Source organism: Anneissia japonica, unplaced genomic scaffold (assembly GCF_011630105.1).
Source record: "Anneissia japonica isolate Jap-2015-1 unplaced genomic scaffold, ASM1163010v1 scaffold287805_len679488_cov178, whole genome shotgun sequence".
In the NCBI taxonomy this organism is placed as follows: domain Eukaryota; kingdom Metazoa; phylum Echinodermata; class Crinoidea; order Comatulida; family Comatulidae; genus Anneissia; species Anneissia japonica.
In genome coordinates this window covers 546032-559551 of record NW_022720349.1, presented here as the reverse complement: position 1 = coordinate 559551, position 13520 = coordinate 546032, and positions in this window count along the sequence as shown.

Sequence of the window (13520 nt, the reverse complement as noted above, 5' to 3'; positions counted from 1 at the left end):
ACAATACAAGAGGCAACAGCAACAAAGGATCCTAGTCATTTTACTTGTCCCTACGACATTTGCCACACCGTAAAAAGGACGAAGTATATTCAAGATTTGATTAAATGTAGAAGAAACTACAACGGTCCTGCCTTTAGTCAGATGCCGATTTTGCAGAAAGGAAATGCAGCCGAAGTACTTGGATTGGCACGAAGATGAATGCGATGAAAAGGGTATAGATGTTGCAATTTAAGTACGATACTACAACTGAATTGATAATGATTTTCGTTACATGAATTTTTACTCAAATAATATTTCCTTTTTCTTCTTCCACACAGATTGCCCAAGTATGTACGAATTCCGTTTGAAGACTTACTGTAAGAACCGGATAAGAAACACGACTACTGGTTTATCGTTGAACTTCATAGCACGAAGTTGCGGCATTCAAGTTTCCCTACATTAACAGTTTTGGAGCAAAAGCACTAAACAGTTATCCGACATAAATTTAAATATGACGAATAAAAATTTTAATAAATAATAGCAAACAACGATAAGTATGTGTTGGACAATATTTAAAGTCGGAGTATAATGATAATGAAGGTGGTGATGAAGGTGATGATGAAGATGTCTAAGTTCGCTCATTTGCAACGAGGGATAACGATGACGTACTGTATTGTTTCACGGACCATTATGACGTTATGTCAAATGACTGTTAAAACAGAACAGTTTTGAGTTTACCGGGACACGTATGCAACTCGTCGTTGTTGTAAATTTTAAGTGTCTTTGATTGATGGTTAGAATAAATATGTTTGAGAGAATAGGAAAATCTAGTATTTGCTTAGTTGATGTGTCTTGAATCTCGATGAGTTGACACGTTCATCAATGCAGCATCTTAACTTATTGCTGTTGAATTTAAGATCTGCATTCAACATCATCATCATCATTTTCATCATCAGTGCATCATCTTCATCATCAGTGCATCATCCTAATCACTAAGTCATTTGTACTAATTATAAGCTCTGCGATATCAAAGAATGTAATACACCTTATTTTCTAAAAATGTTTTAATGCATATTTCCATCATGATTTTTGTAAATGATTGTTAACTTAATTAAAAAATACCAGATGATATTAAATCTCAATGCTTAATAGTGCCTTGTGTAATAATAGATATTTGTGATTAGCCTATTACTACAAATAAACCAAGTAACTTACGATAATTTAAAATAATATTTACGTGTAAATATATATATATATTTTTTTTATTTTAAGAGGTAGCAAACTGTTGAGTTCGTGGCGACGACTTTTAGCGACGGGATATTTGGCGCCGAAAGGTCTATCACGGGTGGGTAAGAGGGGAGGAGCATTTGGAATTAAATGCCGAAATATGCTGTAAATATAATTTCCCAAATAAAAAGATGTTCAAAAACAATTTATCAAGTGTTTTTTTTTAAATGTAATCGGGAACGAGTGCGTGTGCTAGAAAGAATGCAGGATCAAGACATGAAACTGACGTTCTCTCGTTAGTCTATGCAAAATCGCCGAATTTTCGGCAACGATACTTGTCATAAACAAGAACAAGAATTCATCAACACAGCATTTTTTTTTAAATGCAGGATAAAGAAGAGAATCTGTATGTTGCACGCTTTCGATTATGAGATGCTATAAGTAGAATTCGAATAGTCGTGGCAGCGAGGAGATGATTTTCTTTCATTCGGGACAATGCCGACAAATGAGGATTTCCGAAATGTTAAGAAAAAGAAAATAATGCTGCAAATGTGCCAACTTACGATGGCCGTGACGACGAAGGTGTTTTTTTTTTCGTTAGGGAAGGGGAAAAATAATCTAGTGTTTTTCTCTTGAACACGTGTCGTTCAGTTCAACACTCGTAAAGAAAAAGACTGGCACCTATGCAAAATGTAGCAAATTGTGAAGGTGGAAGTTGAGACTGCAAGCAAGCTCGATCCCCCACCCGGCGGAAGAAGTGTACCGGCTCAAGTTAAGAAAAGTACCAAAAAGAAACGTTCCGTGCAGTGGGAATCCTGAAGTTCAAGGTACCAGCACGAGATAAAAAAGAAATAAAAAAACTACAAGGAATTCAACCCAGTATATTTTCAATAAAAGATGGTGTCAGTAAAGAATAATAACGCCGTTTGTCGAAGACAGGCGACGGCCTCTCGATTTTCACAAACCGTTCCAGAACGACGGTGTACAACAAGACTGTACAGGATGGAGAGACCTACAGACTCTTCGAAGGGGTACGGCAGCGAAGAGGCAAAAAAAAAAGAAAAAAAAAAAAAAAAAGAAAGAAACGAATCGGAAAATCAAAAGAAGCGTGCTAACAAAGATATTAACGTAATGAATCTGATAAGAAGACATGCTGGAAACAAAAACTGACGAGAACCTTGGCAAGAAAAAGTTGTCAATATAAAAAATGAACCTGCGCAGTTCGAGATACCGCCATTTGTGGGAGAACAGGGAGATCACCAGCAATGATTGAGAAGGAAGTGGAAGAAGGAACGTTCCTGTTTAGACAGTTCTAAACTTGGACTTGCTGTGCAAACACTTTGTTTGGAAAGACTCATTCGTTGAGGTACCGATTGCTGACAGAGGCAATTAGACAAGACCTGGTAAAAAAAAAAAGTTATGTTGCGCCAAACATGACGTAGCTGCACTTACCAAGGAAGGCCACAACGAATATCGTGGAAAGAAACCGGCATGTTCGCATGGACCCTGAATTCGCCACACTTTACCCAGGAAGGTGACGAAGATTGTGGAAGAAACAAAGCAAAACTCTATGAACAAATTGACAGAGGAGTCGAAAAGATGCAGAAGTATCAAACCAACAAAAAAGATCCGGACAAGAAAGTTATGGAAGAAGGCACAACAACAATGATCGACTTGCTGCACGTGAAAAAAAAACAACTGTATATACCATTATCTTAAAGACGATTGAGTGACGTTAGGGGGGGGGGCAAAGATGACAGCAACCGGAACGACGAACATTTCTTTTCCAAGGGAGGCAACTTGTACGAATTCAAACTTTGGTTTCAAACGTGGAGAAAAGAGGACAGACGTGGGTAAGACCGACGTTCGACGACAAATGGAAACTCTACAGAAGATAAAGTCCAACAGTACAGTATATATGTTGTATAAAGAAACGGTGGATTGACAGATGAGAAAAACCAACAGTGCACTGAAGATGGTGGAAGCCACCAGATTGGAGACCACGCAGACTGGAACAAGGAGACCATTCGGACGTTTGGCCAACGGAATCGACTCAAAAGGATAGATCAGACGGAAAGGGAGGACTCCGAAATCCCTGTGACCGATGCAAAAAAAAAGATATGCTGCAAACAGAGAGATATGCTGCAAACAGCAAAGTGCAAGACAAGGGCGAGCAAATGTAAGCTGTATTTTCAAAAAATTGAATCAACACATTCTTGATAATCGTGCTAATTTTAAGACGAAATAGCAAAGAGCGAGAAAGATGAGATGCGGCAACATCAACTACAAGTCCGACTATGTTTTGTAGAACGAACTGGAAAGAGAGTTTAATCACGCCGTAAAGATAGAAAGTCATTGGTTAAATAAGCGACCAAGACGAGAAGCTCCGACAGGGTGATGCAAGATCTGATGAGGCAAGGGAAGCAACTCGTACGAATTCCAACCTTGGTTTCGAACGTGGAGAAGAGAGGGCAGACCCGTGAAAGAGATTACTTTCCGGCGGTCGACGACAAAAGGATATCTAAGATTGGGATGCTTGCATGGTAGATCGAGAACGGTTTTCATGTGTCAACCAAACAAAATTTAAGTAAAATACCTCTTAAAAACAAAGAAAAAACTTTGCTAAATTCAATAATTATATGCAAAAAAGAAAGAGAAAAAAAATCATTGTAAACACAATCCGCAAACTTGAAAGCGTCATTTTTTTTTTCTGTAACGACAAAACATTAGAAAACAACGAAAGTAGTACCATTTAATTTTATTTAATATAAATTTTTGCAAAGCAGATTTAGTCGTTTTTTAGCTAACCCACCTGCATCAACTGCTAATAATGATTTCGAATCAACATAAAACGTTATTGGCAAATTAGCACACCCCTGTCACGAAAATTTCAGAAAAGATTTTTTTTAATTTTGATTATGACCACTGCTGCCTCAATATCTTAAAAAAAAAGATATGTATACTTCTTCTTAATTACTGTATATACAGTTTACATTCACCAATAAAATGTTATTTTTTCCGCCCTTCTCTGATGATCTTTAAAAAAAAAAAAATATATAATAAGCTACAATATGGTTTTGATTCATCAATTTAAAGTCAAAATGTATGTAGTTTGTCAAAATAAATTATAATTTACTCAACAAGTAGGCCTATTAATGTTCTATCTGGAAAGTTATAAGATGGCTGAAAGACTGTCTTTCGCCCACAATAGGAAACTGTTTCATTTTGCAATGCTACTGACCCATCTACAAAGTTTATGTTATCAGCCCGGATAGGATCCCAAATGAATTTTCAATTGTTCTCCTGGCTCTTGAGAGCCTGTAATTGAACACCCTTGGTTCGAAGGACAAATCTTTTCCCGAATACGGTTTCATTAGCCATTGTTTGAGGGGAAATATATCATCCCCAAAAATAAAATATGGTCTTGAGTTTTCTCGTACTGGCAAGGGAAATGTGCAATTTTGAAGTTCTTCATACAACTTTGGTCGATTGAAAATGCTGACATCATTCATACCTCCATAACTACCAATATTGACGTAGGTGAAGGCATACCTGGTATCACATAATGCCAAAAGACCAGACGAGTAGAACTGTTTGTTTGTAGTTATAATACATTGAACCTCCGAATTTTGGGCACTCAATATTGATATGTTTGCTGTCAATTGCTCCAATGACATGAGGAAAATTCCATGTATCTTCATAGGCTTGAGCTATGTTTTTCCAATGATCTGAAGTGTGTAGCATTTCCATATATAATGGCTGCAACACATTCCAGATTGCTTGGCACATCTCTGATTATTTTGCAGACCGTGGATCTACCAACGAAGAAGTTAAATGACTGCGAACTCTGTTGATCGCCAGTTGCTCGGTATCTCAACATTATTATTATTATCAAATAACGTTATCTCTTCCTCCCCTACCCCGAACCTACCAGAAATTTTTTTTTTCTGGTACCCTCACCGAGGCAGGGGTGGATTCAGGGGAAAACACTTCCCCCCCCCCATTTTATTTTTTTGGAAAGTAAAAAAAAAGAAATGATTGATTCTCTCAAAAACGCCTCAGAGATTTATTTTTAGGCGTTTAGAAAACAAAAATACTGTAGACCTCTTAGAGTAGTGTTGTCTCTATTGCCACACCATTCCCCCTCCCCCCACTTGTACTTCTCTGGGTCCAACCCGGCAGGATTCTAGTCGGCCACTCGGTTCAGACTCCACTGTCGAACATATTGGACACCATGTCCAGTCAGCAAGATTTGGCTAATGATTTTTAGCAATTATCGTCAAAGTTTGGCTAAAGACAGCTTCAATTGGCTGACTTTAGCCAATTGGCTAAAAAAATGTTAGAGTGATCCCAGAATAATATATTAATATTTTCCCCTCTGGAGCCTGGCTTTAAAATTTAACTGTAAAAAAATTACAAACCTCAAACATAAGTACAGCATAAGTATTAAATCTATATGAAAAATTCGCAACAAGTACTCTTTTAAAATTACATCCTAGTAATGTGGGATGTTCAAATTTGTGACGGTAAACATTTTGTATACAATGTTGACATCATGCCTATAGCTTGGCATTTGTTCAGTTCTGATTAGCATTTTGAATATAATATGTTTTTATTAAAAGAAAAAAAACACAGAGAATGAAATGTTTCCTTAAATCATTGTATTCAGTGTTTATTACCATATGAGAAGTTTTATCTCCCAGCGTGACCAGGAATCTTTTAACTATACAATATAATTAAATAGCCCAAAAATATTACGCAAGCTAAAATATCACAGAACTTTACCATCAGGGTTTCTGATTTGTTTGTTTCATCATTTACTAATTGTGCCACTACTGATGAACTCGTTACTGCCTATGTAATACTGTAGTACACAACAATATATAGTGTGTCACCAATTTACTTTTCACATTTGTCTTCCATATGTAATTATCTTCTCTTTTGGAGTTTTTTGAGAATAAGAGATGGACAATTATAATGGAATATGCATGCCAATTTTCTACATTTATTTTCTTCAGAAACCAATTGAATGGTCTCACTTAGTGTCAAAGTGACTAAAAGTCTATGTTGTGGAATTTTAAGCAGCTGCTCGAGTGTGTATTGAGATAAACTTTAAGGGCCTCACTGATCCTGGATGCTTGTGCAAGTGAAAACTGGATGTGGCGCTGAATAGGGATAGTTTTGTTATTCACTGCATAAAGCCATGCCTGTCTAAAAGGATCCCCATTGCTTTTACAAATGTTAATGCAAAGTACAACATGCATGAACAAGTGGTCTGATGAAAGCAAGTCTATGATCATTTTTCTTCAAAAACCTCCAGCGACCCTTTAGCTTCTAAAAGCATGCTTTACAACAAGAATAATTTGAGAATAATTTAAACAATGACATTAAAAATAATTGCAATAACGATTATCACTTTTCTATACTTTCAAGGGGCGGATTTAGGGGGGGGGCCGGCCCGGCCCCGGCCCCCCCTTTTGGGAGGTAAAAAAAGAAAAAAAAAGGAAAAAAAGAGGGAAAAAGAAAAAAATGATGGCCAAGAATGCCTCAAATGTTATGTTCGGGCGTCTAGAACACAAAAATTTCGCGGGGGCATGCCCCCGGACCCCCTACGACAGTGTTGTCTCAATCGGCCCAACTTTCGGCCCCCCTTCCGGCCCCCCCTTTTGGACATTTCTGGATCCGCCCCTGCTTTCACCTCTGTCCCGCAGATATCTTAAAGATCTTATTTTTCTATTTAAATGTATGCATTCCATTTGTGATTGTAATTTAGTTTCTTGTTTTGGCCTCCGTGTTCCTGTTCGTAATTTAAGAAATAACAATGTTTTTAATATTCGTTTTAGTAGAGTTAATGTTTAAAAAAAAAGGTTTATTAGTAGATTATAAGATTATATCTTATAATAATTTAGTTCAGGCCTATCCCAATATTGATATTTTTAATTTTGACTTGCCTACTTTTCGTCGTACTGTCTTGGATGTGATTAACACGGTTGTTCGGGTAAAGTATGTATGCGTTCGATTGGTTAGAACCAACCAAATTTGATGCTGATTGGTCCAAGAAAAAAAAAACGTATGATTTCAGGATACAAATGGCTCTCAGATCCATCGGTCCAGATCCGGAATCTGGATTGAAAATGTACGAATTTGATGTGAACGGTCCTTTTCTTCACCAGACTCCGGACCGGAATCCGGGCTTGATGTGAACGTAGAATGCAGTTGTTCACCCCTGGCTGGCATGCACTAACGGCGCCCAGTAGTTTTGCAAACCTCAGGTAGATCTGTAATACATTAAAGCTATGATGCACAACCAGTTAGATATCTTTTAAGGAAGTGGTTATTCGCACGGTATACCGTGCGAATAAGCTCTTATGAGTCTTATTCGCACGGTAGACCTAGCCAATCAGCATTTGACGTTTCATGACGTCTAACCGTGCGAATAAGTTCTTATTCCCAATTAGCACGGTACATCGTAAATTAACAATATTTAACACGGTATCGTCTCAAAAGACCTAAATATTTTAAGAGCAACTTAATTTGTTACGGAATACCTAATCGAACCGAAATACCTTTTCAGATGTCATACAAACATTGTCTACCGTGCAAATAGTAAATAATACATTATTCGCACGGTAGACGTAGCCAATCAGCATCATAGAATGTAATGACACTGTCTTCAAAAAAAGCGCCAATAAACGCTTTCTTCTTTGTTTGGCTTTTGGCAGTGTTCACAATCACAAAAGCAGCCATGAAAGCCTGATCTCAATGAAGGTCGGTCAGGCATTTAGTGACTATGTACAATTCATGTGTTGATCATTAAAGAAATTTCAGGACGAAAATAACCTTGTTGTAGAGTACTGTACATACAACAATCGTTTGACAATTATCACAGCTCCTATGGTCTCTGAGCGCTATGTGGTTTGTGTATATAATTATAATTAGGCCTACAATCAATGTATCCAGTAGAATTTCGAAAACACTCCCACACATTGGAAAAGGTCCAAAAGGCAGTGAAGAATGTACATCAATCTTATTTTCCAGTACATATATTTGGTGGTGGATCCAGATTTATTAGGGAAGAGTGGGATTAGGAGAGACTTTTAGAGATGTGCGAGTCTACAGGTGGGCTAAGTGCAGCACGACTGCAGCCCACAAAATTAAAACCCTATTAAAACTGCACATAAAATCGAGTAATTTTGCATCAGTTTGGCATCCACTCATCCTCCTCTGTTCCAATTCCCATTATGGTTGGTGCTAAGTAATTAATTTTCTTTTGTTTCCCCATTTAATATTTTTGAATGGAACAAAAATCAACATCACTACTAGGCCCTATGATAGGGGACTATAATACCACCAGTACATATACTCCACAAATGCTTTTTTCATGCCAATTTCTCAAGGATAGCTTAAGAAAAGAGTAAAAAGTCTGCAGACACAATGCTAAGCTAGGACCTATTGCACTTCAGTTAGGGTTATCGAATCGACTGTCTGTGCTGTGCCCAACTCATACGGTATGCCGTGAAATAATTATCATACAGTATTTCTATCCAACATTCTACCGTGCGAATAAATTTGTTTCGACAATTCGCACGGTACCGTGTGAATTAGCTCTTATCAGTTTTATTCGCACGGTAGACCTAGCCAATCAGTATTTAAGGTTTCATGACGTAACGGCTGTCATACCGTGCGAATAACCTCTTCCATCTTTTAATGTCTGCTTTACTTACTTAACATTATGTAATGTTAGTATGTTTTATGTTATTTGAAATAAATTGAGTTTCTAATATCTTTATAATTTAGTTTATTAATTAATACTCACATTTTTGCTAAGTATCCTCAACACTTATGCTTTTTCTAAAAGCAGTGTCTTCCTTGTATGTGTCGTCTCCAACAATTACATCATGAATGGTGTATAACTGCTATTCAGAAATTCATAGAATTTATCTTTATGAGAAGACAACTTCCTGAATAATGTGGGAAATTCACCAACAAATGCTCTGTGTTGGTGGATTGGATGTACCCGCATTTGACGATGTTATCTTCTGTATCTTTCATTTAAAAAACAAGAATTTTTGTTTGAAAAGTTTCGTTATGAGAGGGCATTTACTATTGATTATTTGATTGATATATAAAAAGCCATCTTTTTTTTTTATAGCCCACCTTTTTTTTTATAGCCCACCTCTAATCGAAGGTACATGTTGCAGTTTATTAGTACTGAACATAGCAATTGTCTAATTAAACTACATATATTTTCATTTCTTTTTTCGTTTCTAAATTATTCATGGCAGTAATATATATCAAAGAGGAAGTGACCAAATACCCTTTTGTTCTTAAAAAAAAACTACACCAATGTACTGTTTAATAAGAAAACAAAGAATTGATGTTACTTCTCAAAAAGGTTATTTCATTTTTATTGTCGTATTCAAACATACACTCAAGACATTGTGTAGTACCGCATATAATGATATAAACACAAGACGCAAAAAGTGAATTACTGTATTTTGATACTTTCATTTTATGTTTCTCATCTTCTTGTTTAAATTGTTGATAATCAGCCATTCTACTGTTTGTGTCTTTAAACATTACATTCTGCAGCATGGAAAAATATACTTCGCTGGATTTCGGATAATAAATATCAATAAGTTAATTAAACAGGCATACAGAAGCGTATAAGGTTTTGTTATGCCAACAGTATTCAAAATGTTGTAGCATATTATGATGTACGCATTGTTTGCTATAAGTTAGGATCATTGGCGCATTGAGTAGCAAAAATCTCCGGATCCTCATGGTCTACTAATACTAATAAAAAATCAGAAGATATTAGTTAATAAATATAACTATAAGAGTGCAAGACTGCCCTAATGATTTAACAATACGATACTCGCCCAAACAAGCAACCAGGTACTTACAAATTTAGAGGGGCACTTAGTTGAACCTGGTTGAACAGGCACTTATGGAAACTACTGTAATGACAATTAAACCGTCGATTATTAAAGCAGCATTTAATTTCAGTTCGGTTTTCGTTTACTAAAATTGCTTTTTCATATATTTTTTTTCAATACAGTCACACAATACAATGGATTATATCAGAAATAACATTATGGAATAATTTCCTACTGTCATCATCCAGAAACCTATTGAGGTCACTCTTCAAAGTGTCTAGGCTTCTGGGTGGGCCCTGATATGCTTTAGTTTTACGACAGTAGAGACAATAATGACGACCAGTTTTGTTTTCGTTGACTAAAATTGACTTTTTTCATAATTTTTGTGTTTTTTTCAATACAGTCAATGATTATCAATATTGGGTGAAAATATTGTTCTTACTCCTGTTAAACCGTACATTCTTATCGGATACTCGTAATCCCCAAATGCAAAAACTTTGAACTATAAATTGTTACTGAGAAAGAGTATTTTCATTTAATTAGTTTAAGTACCTTGTTATTGGAGTAAGCTGACATTGCTTTCCACACGGCCCTGTCCTTTGCTTTCTGCATGATCAAAAAATTAGGCCTACAAAAGCTAATAAGGCTTTGTTAAGCTTGATTCAATAGGTCATCAATATAGCTAAAAATATTGTTCTTTCTCTTGTTAAACTCTTGTCTTAAATTCTTGTCAGATACTCGTAATCACCAAATGCAAGAAATTTTGTTGTCGCTGAGAAAGAGTATTATCATTTAATTCGTTTAAATTTATAATACAATTAATTAATTTTTTTTATAGTTATATTGTACCAAACTCAGTTCCATGTAGGGTCAACAGCTTCAATCTGTGGCACGTCTCATCATAATAGTTTTCAGATTTTATAAATTGTTAGTAACCTCAAATACCAATATAGTAATCTGATATTCTGGTTGGAATTTGGATGGGCAACATTACAAATTTGTACCATCATCTTGAAGTTGCCTCCTTTCTTGCCCCCTCCAATTTGGGCCATACCTCGTCGTCGGATAGCAGGATATCATGGCATGTCAGCAAGTTTAGGCTTAAGCAATACTTTTTTATTCCTTGTTTCGTGTACTTTTTAATTATCGGAGGGATAGATAAAACCACTTTCATTAAGAAAGAAAGTGAGTATCTGGAAAAAACAATAAATCTGGCAACACAAGAGAAGTCTTTTCTACAATTAGGAGCCTAAATGGCAAGTTCAAACCAAGGCTTGGAGCACTGAAAGATAAGAATGGAACATCTTGACTGAAGAGAGTGAAGTGCAAGAGAGATGGAAACAATACACTCACAAATTGTGTACAAGAAATCCACCATTCAGTTCTTCGCCAGCGAACCAGAAATTCTCAGGTCTGAAATGAAATGGACTTTGAAATCTATAGCAAAAAAGAGATCCCCATGATATGATGGGATCCCGATTGAGCTGATTCATGAATATGGAGAAGAAGGAGTGAACATCATACTGATTCTCTGCAGTAAGACCTGGAAGAGTGGAATCTGGCCAACTGACTGGAAAGTCTTTACTTTGTCCCATTCCATAAGAAAGGAGATGCAATAGAATGTAGTAATAATAGAACAATTGCACTTATCATGCAAGCAAAGTCCTGTTAAAGATCATTCAGAAACGAATGGAGCTATATATGGAGCAAGAACTCTCAGAAAGGCAAGCTGGATTCAGAAAAATGTCGTGGGACTCGTGATCAGATCGCAAATATGAGATGGATAATGGAGACCGCTAGAGAATACCAGAAGCCACTGTTCATGTGTTTCATTGATTACTTAAAAGCATTTGACTGTGTGGACCATGACAAATTATGGATTATTCTCATCAAAATGGGAGTACCACTCCATCTAGTCACCATGATAAAGTGCCTGTATACCAATCAAGAAGCTACAGTCAGAACAAAATTTGGTTTGACCGACTGGTTTCCTATCGGAAAAGGAGTACGACAAGGGTGCATTTTGTCGCCATGCTTGTTCAATATGTACTCTGAATTCATCATGAGAAAAGCCACTACAAATGAGCGGATAGGTGCACACATCGGAGGACAGATAATTAACATACTCCAGTATACTGACGATACAACATTAATCACAGCATCAGAAGAAGATCTAAAACTGCTTTTGGCTCAGGTTAAAAAGCAAAGCTGTAACCACCACTTGTATTTGAACATGAAGAAAACAAAAATTCTCTTTATTCTCTTTGGATGGAGAAAGCATTGAAGTAGTGGATAGTTTCATTTTTCCTGGGTGCAATTATACATAAGAATGGTGGAATTAATCTGAAAATGTGAAGACGGACATCACTATGTACAAGCTAACTAATGTCATGAAGAACCATAATTTCACGAAACATCAAAGTGATGTTAGTAAACAGTCTTGTCTTCCCGGTGGTACTTCATGGTGCAGAGAGTTGGACCCTGAAATTGAATGACAGGAGAAAGAAGCTTGAAGCTTTGGCCTTGAAGCAAACGCTTTTTTCGGCCTGTGCTACGGGGAAAAAGTCTTGGCAAGGCTTTGATGCTTGGAAAATCTGTAGGGAGCAGAAGACGACGAACGAGTCAGCGTACACGATGGATGCAGGAAATCACCACAAGTACAGGAAGAAGTCGATCTAAAGTACCTGACACAGTTGAGATCGTTGTGGAGGAAAATCATGCTTGTGATGTCACCAGGGGTCAACTACAACCTGATGGACGCAGATGATGATGGAGGAGGGCGGAATAAAATTTTTTTTTTCTTGTTTAGCAAATATTTTTGCCAAAGTCATCCAGACGGAGCAGAAAATAAAAATAAAATTCTATTGGTAAATGTAAAATAGGATGGTTAAATGCTTAAAATGTATTTTAATTAGAAAGAAAATACACATCTTATCTTTGGAGATTTCACGGCAGCGGAGGGCATAATAAAAATAAAGAAAAACTTTTTTTTTCTGAAATTTAATTGCGCTAATTGGTCAAAAGTAAAATTTTATTTTTATTCGAAATCATCAATATTTGCAGTCAGCGGGTTCACTAAATAAGTTATAAAAAAAGTCTCGCCAGCTTAGTAAGGACAAAATTAAATAAGTTAAGTTATTACTGTATTATTAAAAAATGAATAATTAACAAAACATTTAAAAAAAGCCAATGAAAAACAGATTTGATTCATAAAAAGTACATTAATTACATTAATATATATATATATATTAAATTTAGGAAAAACGCCGAAAATTCTACAAATTTTGAGAAAATTTATGTCTGCGTTTGCTTTTTTCAAATTCTTGCTGAGTTTCTCAAACAGCCTGAGGTCTTGCTTTGTGACCGTACTGGTCTGTGTAAACTCATGTACAATACAGCCAAACTTCCGAACAGAAAGTAGTATAAAGACGAATT